Below are 6,548 nucleotides of genomic sequence, written 5' to 3'. Positions count from 1 at the left end.
CACTCGAGCATTATTTGAGTACTCTTTTGGTGGCATTCTTCTTCATTCCATCTGTCCTGATGTTATAACTAGCTTATTTGTAACTTCTTCAAGCAATTCACTCTGAGGTATAACCCTGTTAATTACCTATACTTGGAGCTAATAATAAAAAAAAAGAGCAGTAAGTTTCAAAAGGATGTCAGCTGAGACCTATACAGATGAAACCTACTTCCTAGAAGTCACCTGGCCAAACATATGCAAGGCTGTAGACAAAAGACCATAAAAATAGGTCCGCAATTTAGATCTAGTTATTCTGTATCTGTGGATTTAAAGTGATCATCATCCACAGTAGAACAGATGTGCCCCTCATTGCTTAGAAAATCCACAGCTTGCTTAACTGAGGCTACAGGCATATGATTAAGCTGGTTCTTGAGATCATGAAAGTTCGATGCTTTGGTCTTGGACAAGCCTTAATCAAATTCAGCACCTGGTTTTGAGCCATAGTGAGGCTATTTGCTGGCATGAAGCTAATCCCACCAAAACTCCCTGCTTCACTCATTCCTGGATTGCTGATGGGTGATCTCCTGCTGGGGGCTGGCTGTTAGCTTTGGTCAGCATCATGTGTGCATTGACTACTTCTAGAATATATGTGGGTAAACTCATTCATATCCTCCAGCAGCATGACCTTAAAGGCCATCAGGCTCTTTTTGTTCTGAAAAGATCTCAGGTTGCCTGCCACTTTCACATATGTTTCTAGAAGAACCACACTGTTTTGACCACTGGTATCATCTGTGTCAACGCACTGGCAAACATCCATGGGTGCAGCTGTCATGTCATCTATTTTGCAAACAATGTTGGTTGGAGCTTTCTCTGTATGTCTAATTAGCCCCACAATAATGACCTGTGAAAACTCAACATTCCCAGTTTTGAACACTTTATCAATGAGGGTGGCAGAAAGCAACTGAGATATAATACAGGGCACAATGTGCTGGGCTCAGGCTCTTGATTTCTTTTCAGACTCAGTAGAGATCGGACATCCAGGGACTGTATGTAACCACCTGCACCCCATAGGAGGAACTGCCATAGTTATCAAATCCATCTCTATTCCACATCTTGGTTGAGACTGCCTTGGGAAAGAGGCACTGAAGGTGCTGGCCTGGTGGGTTCATAGAAAACCTGAGAGTCTGGCTGCTGCCATGGAGTTCTAGCTACTTTTCTCAAGTACCACAAACTCAGAAATCTAACAGAATTTTAACTTCATCTTCCCCATCTTCACTTTTTAATTTTTTGTTATTTTCATCCATATCTTTGTATACTGTCTATCTCTTAAAAAGTTGATGTTTGTCTTTTAGTCTTCCTGCTCAAGATGTAAGAGATTTGTACACTGTAATCACAGCAATCGTGTATTTTATATTTGTGTAATTACTGTTTCCAGTGAGTTGAGTACCCTCAGAAGATTTCTTATTGTTCATTAATGTCTTTTTCTTTCAGCTTGAAGATCTCCTTTTAGCATTTCTTGCAGGACAGGTCTGGTGTTGCTAAAATCCCTCAACTTTTGTTTGTCTTGGAAAGTCTTTATTTTTCCATGTTTGAAGGATATTTTTGTCAGATATAATATTCTAGGATTACAGTTTTTTCCCTTCAGCACTTTGAATATGTCCTGGCACTATATATATATAACGTTTTCCTCGCTCCCCTTTTTCTTCATCTGTGACCTCTATGATCCTAATTATTTTATGCCTTGAGGTACTTTGTTTGGGTTAAATCTGCTTGGTGTTCTATGACCTTCTTGCATCTTAATATTGATATCTTTTTCTAGATTTGGCAAGTTCTCCTTTATTATTTCTTTGAATAAACTTTCTACCCCAATCTTACTATCTCCTCTTTAAGGCTACTAACTCTTAGATTTTCTCCTTTGGGGCTATTTTCTGTATTTTGGAGGCATGCTTCTTATTCTTTTTTTGTTTTTCTCTTCTGACTGTGTATTTCCAAATAGCCTGTCTTCAAAATCACTTATTCTCTCTCTTTTGCTTGGTCAATTCTGCTGTGGAGAGATTAGTCCATTTCTCAGTTTGTCAACTGAATTCTTAAGCTCTAGAATTTCTGCTTGATTTCTTTCAAACTCTTGTTAAATTTCTCTGATAGGCTTCTGAATTCCTTCTCTGTGTTGTCTTGAAGTTCATTGAGCTTCTGCAGGACAGCTATTTTGAATTATTTGTCCAAACAATCACCTATTTCCATCATTCCAGGATTGGTCACTGGTACTTTATTTAGGTTGTTTGGTGGGGTTTTGACTTCCTGGAAGTTTTTGATGGTTGTGGATGTTGGTTGATGCCTGAGCATTGAAGAGTTAGTATTTATTTCCTCACAATCTGGGACTATTTGAACCCATCCTTCTTGAGAAAGGTTTGAAGATAACTCAAATGGGATTAGTGATATGGTCTAAGTCTCTGGTCCCTACAACTGTATCAGCACTAGCAGTGCCCCAAGCCCAGTAATGTTGTGACTCTTGCAAACTCCTGGTGGTAGCAGCTTGGTGAGTTTGGGTAAGATACAAAAGAAGTTCCTGGATTATCAGGCAAAGTCTCTTACTCTCTTCCTTCACGCTCTATTCTGGGCTGTTGGAGTTGGGGGAAGAGTGACATGGGCACTCCCTGATGGTTGTCAGCACCAGGTCACACCTAAAGCCAGCCTAATCTTATCCAAAGCCAGTGGAGACTGTTTCCTTGTTACTTCTGACACTTATCCAAAGCCCAAGGGCTCTTTAGTCAGCAGGCAGTGGATTGTGTCAGGACTGGGTCCTGCTCTTCAAGGCAGGATGTTTCCTTCTGGCCCAGGATGAGTCCAGAAATGCTGTCCAGGACTCTTGGACTAGAGGCCTCAAAAGTCTGGTTGGTACTTTATTTTACTGTGGCTGAGCTGGACAAAACAAAGTCCTCTGAGCTCTTTCCTTTTCTTTCCCCAGGTGCAAGAAGACTCTCCCTGAGCCATGCTCCCTATAGTTGGGGAAGAGGTGACATGGGCACTGGCTTGAGTGCAGCTGCTGATGTTCTACTGGGTCATGTGAGAGGATGGCCTTTCTAAAATTACAGAAAAAATATTAGTAAAGGAAAAATTACTCAACTCATAGTTCTTGGGTGAGGGCTAAAATCAATCCTATGAACCCTCTCCTGTTGACAGGCACCCTGTGGGGCTTGTTTTCACATCTGAGAAGAGCTAATCAAAGAAAAGGGAAATGTAAATTTTTAGGCCTACCAACTAAAAATTGCCTTTTATTTTTATTTTTTATTTTTTTGAGACAGAGCCTCAAGCTGTCCCCCTGGGTAGAGTGCCATGGCATCACAGCTCACAGCAACCTCCAACTCCTAGGCTCAGGCGATTCTCCTGCCTCTGCCTCCCAAGTAGCTGAGGCTACGGGTGCCCACCCCAATGCCTGTCTATTTTTTTGGTTGCAGCCGTCATTGTTGTTTAGTGGGCCCTGCCTGGATTCAAATCCACCAGCTTAGATATGTGGCTAGTGACTTAGCCGCTTGAGCCACAAGTGCCGAGCCATAAAAATTGCCTTTTAGAATCTGCTTTTTACAGCCTTGGAGAGCTCCTGAATAGACCGTGGGGGGAGGCTACGTGAGCTATACCCTGCTCAAAAACCCATATCTCTAGGGCAGAATCCCTGACAAGATCAACCTGTCTGCCACTTCTGTCATCAGCCTGCTGTAAGCAGAGAGAAAAGGGGATGCAACAGTTTACAGTACTCCATTAATTTGGCTTCAGCCACAAACCTTCTTCACCCCCTTTATAGCCCCGAAATAAAAAGCCTGAGTATCTAATTCTCTCAGTCAACTCTGTCTTTGTCTCTTTCATTTCTGTGTTGGCCCTTTTCTGCCTGGAAAGATAAACTTTTTCATCTTTCTATCCTAATCTTTGTCTGGAGAAATCTTTCTCAAAACCTGCATCCACTATCTTACACCCTGAAATCATGTGCCCCACATCTACTGATTCTGAGCCACACAGCCACAGCAATTGCTCTAGGACTGTGGTCCTGTGGCACAACTGCCTTGCACATTTAGTCCAGGCCCCAGGCTGTTCTTTTCCTGTGGGAACTCAGGTTTGGAGACAGAGGATTTCCTGCTGACTGAGGTGTTCAAAATGCTCCCTCTGTGGGCACTGGCAGAATTCTGTGCTGTGCTCCCCTGTGCCAGTGTGGCCCTGAGTTTCAATTTGAAACCTCATAATCGCTTCATGCTCCCTCCCCTGGGCACACAGATTCCCTCTCCACTATGTGTGCTGGTGTGGCAGTGCCAGGGGATAGGACGGAGTGGCATAGGCAATGCAACACTATCTTTTCTGATCTCTTCAGTGTTTCTTTCCTTGATATAACGTTAAAAAAAAAAAAGCAGTGTGATTGCTTCCCTGATTTTTGGTTCTTTCTGAAGGTGCTTGCTTGCTTGGATAGTTATTGAATGAGGTGTTCAGGCAGAGAGACCATCACTGGAGGTATCTTTTCGGCCATCGTGCTCTATCCCTTTCCTGTGGGCTTCTCTTTCCCTTCCCAAGGGAATTTGGCACTAAATTCTTTCACCTGTAAAGCTCTCAAGACATATCACTTAGACTCTAACCTTGGAGAGCACTGTGGGCATGAGGATGAAAGAAGACATCTTAAAGCCTCTCTGATTCCTCCTGCCCCTCAACCCCCTTTCCACATTCAACCCTTTTCCTACTACTTGCTAATCCCATAAATGTTCTCTGTACCACATTGTCCTATTTCTCTTTCCTTTTCTTCCCTCGCCTCCCTGGCTTTCTTCCTTCCTTTATCCGTCTAATTTCTTTAGGTTTTCTTCTTTCTTGTCACAGAGCTGCGATGGGGCCAGAATGAGTTTTCAGTTTTGAAGAGGAGCAAGAAGGATGAAAGAGGAGGATCTGGACAAGGTGAAGTGTCTTATGATTAAAATCTCTGTTGATCCTCTCAATGATACATTTTCTTGAGAGTAGTAATTCCCAAATTGTGAGTATAATAGGTATTATCTGAAAAGAACAGTTTTAAAACAGTTAAATAACTTTTTTCCTACAGAAATTCTTAAGGTTTTATTATGAAAATTGGTATTTATTACTTTTCTATTATTGTATAACAAATTATCACCAAATATGAGCTTAAAAAACTAATAAACATTATCTCATGATTTCTGTGGGTCAGGAATCAGAGACTGGCTTAGCAGAGTGGTCTGTTGGAAGGTGGTAGTCAAGGTGGTTGCAGTCACATGAAGGTTTCACAGGAGTTGGAGGATCTGCCTCCAAAATGGGTCACTCACCAAGCGGACATATGTTGATGCCAGCAAAACGTCTCACTTTCTTGATACACAGACTATTATGGGCTGCTTGAGTGTTCTTATGACATGGCATTGGGTTCCTGCAGAGAGTGATCCAGTATTGCTTATGGTCTAAACTCAGAAGTCATACAACATATTGTTAATTACCTACAGGTCAGTCTTATTCAATGTAGGAGAGGTGTAAAAATCAAGAGGAGAGGGACATGGGAGAGGGACTTCATTTTGGAGGCAAGCACTGGCAATGCATTATGAATCTCGGGGACTAATATGACAATACAATTGTTGATCAATGGAGCATTCCTAGACATTAGGGTTCTGTGGTACACATGCTGGGGGACAAGCACCATGGATTCTCACATTGAAGTGGAAAGGTCTCAGTGGCTCACAAGTGGAGGGCAAGATGTACGTCTGGAGGAAGAATCCGGAAAGATGGAGCTAAGTGTGCATTGAGTAAGAAAACATGGCTATCTAGAGCAGTGGTCCCCTCAGGGACTGGGGTTCAGAGGCCACTCTAAAGAAGATTCTCCAATTTAGAAACGCTAGCACATGACTTCCTGCAGTCCCAAACTGCCTGGACCATCTATACTTTTCTAAGACACAAAGAAAAGGTTAAAGTTCATAGGCTGAAAAGAACTGTTACCACAGAATCTCCAAACTAAGGAGATGGCAAAAATCTAGAAGGCTCAGCTGTTCCGTGCTCAGAGCAGCCTAGAGTACCATCCTCCTCGGGGTTGCTTGTTCTGCTTCCAGACTGGACTCCCAATGGTCTCTTTTATGATCTGCGCTAAGACTATGTAAGGTCATCGGATGATTCAGATCACAAAGCCCCCGTTTTTTTCCCTACTCAATTTGCATAATGTCTTGTTCGCAAAGGTTCCAGTCTGGGGTCAGACAATCGGTGCTTGGGGGAAGTAAGCTTTCATCAAACGTTTACAGGAACCCTATCAGGAACAGATGGAGGATAGGAAAGGAGGAGAAATGATGAAAACGCTAGAGAGAAGGGAAAAGAGGTTATGGCAAAAGGAAAGGAAGGTGCGTGAGAACGAAAAAAAAGTCATGTCCGAAGCCTGGCCCTGTCCCGGCCCGGCCGCTAGCCCCCCCGACGCCGAAGCACGCTCACACCGCTTCTGGCCACCAGGTGGCATCCTTTGAACTTTCTCCCCACGAAAATAAGGAAGCGGGGCAGAGAGGAGGGAGAGAAGGCAAAGCACTCCCCCAGGCAAGAACAATTCGAAAACCCACCCC

General features: G+C 43.1%; 1 pseudogene; it reads right to left on the bottom strand.

The window, feature by feature from the left end:
* Nucleotides 1-287: 287 nt before the first annotated feature.
* Nucleotides 288-1,123, bottom strand: LOC100957235 (annotated as a pseudogene).
* Between the last annotated feature and the right edge of the window lie 5,425 nt (nt 1,124-6,548).

The sequence above is a fragment of the Otolemur garnettii genome, unplaced genomic scaffold, assembly GCF_000181295.1.
Source record: "Otolemur garnettii isolate 467f Iridium unplaced genomic scaffold, OtoGar3 scaffold00068, whole genome shotgun sequence".
NCBI classification, from domain to species: Eukaryota; Metazoa; Chordata; class Mammalia; order Primates; family Galagidae; genus Otolemur; species Otolemur garnettii.
Note: the sequence above shows the minus strand (reverse complement) of the source record. Positions and strands in the feature narration are given on the sequence as shown.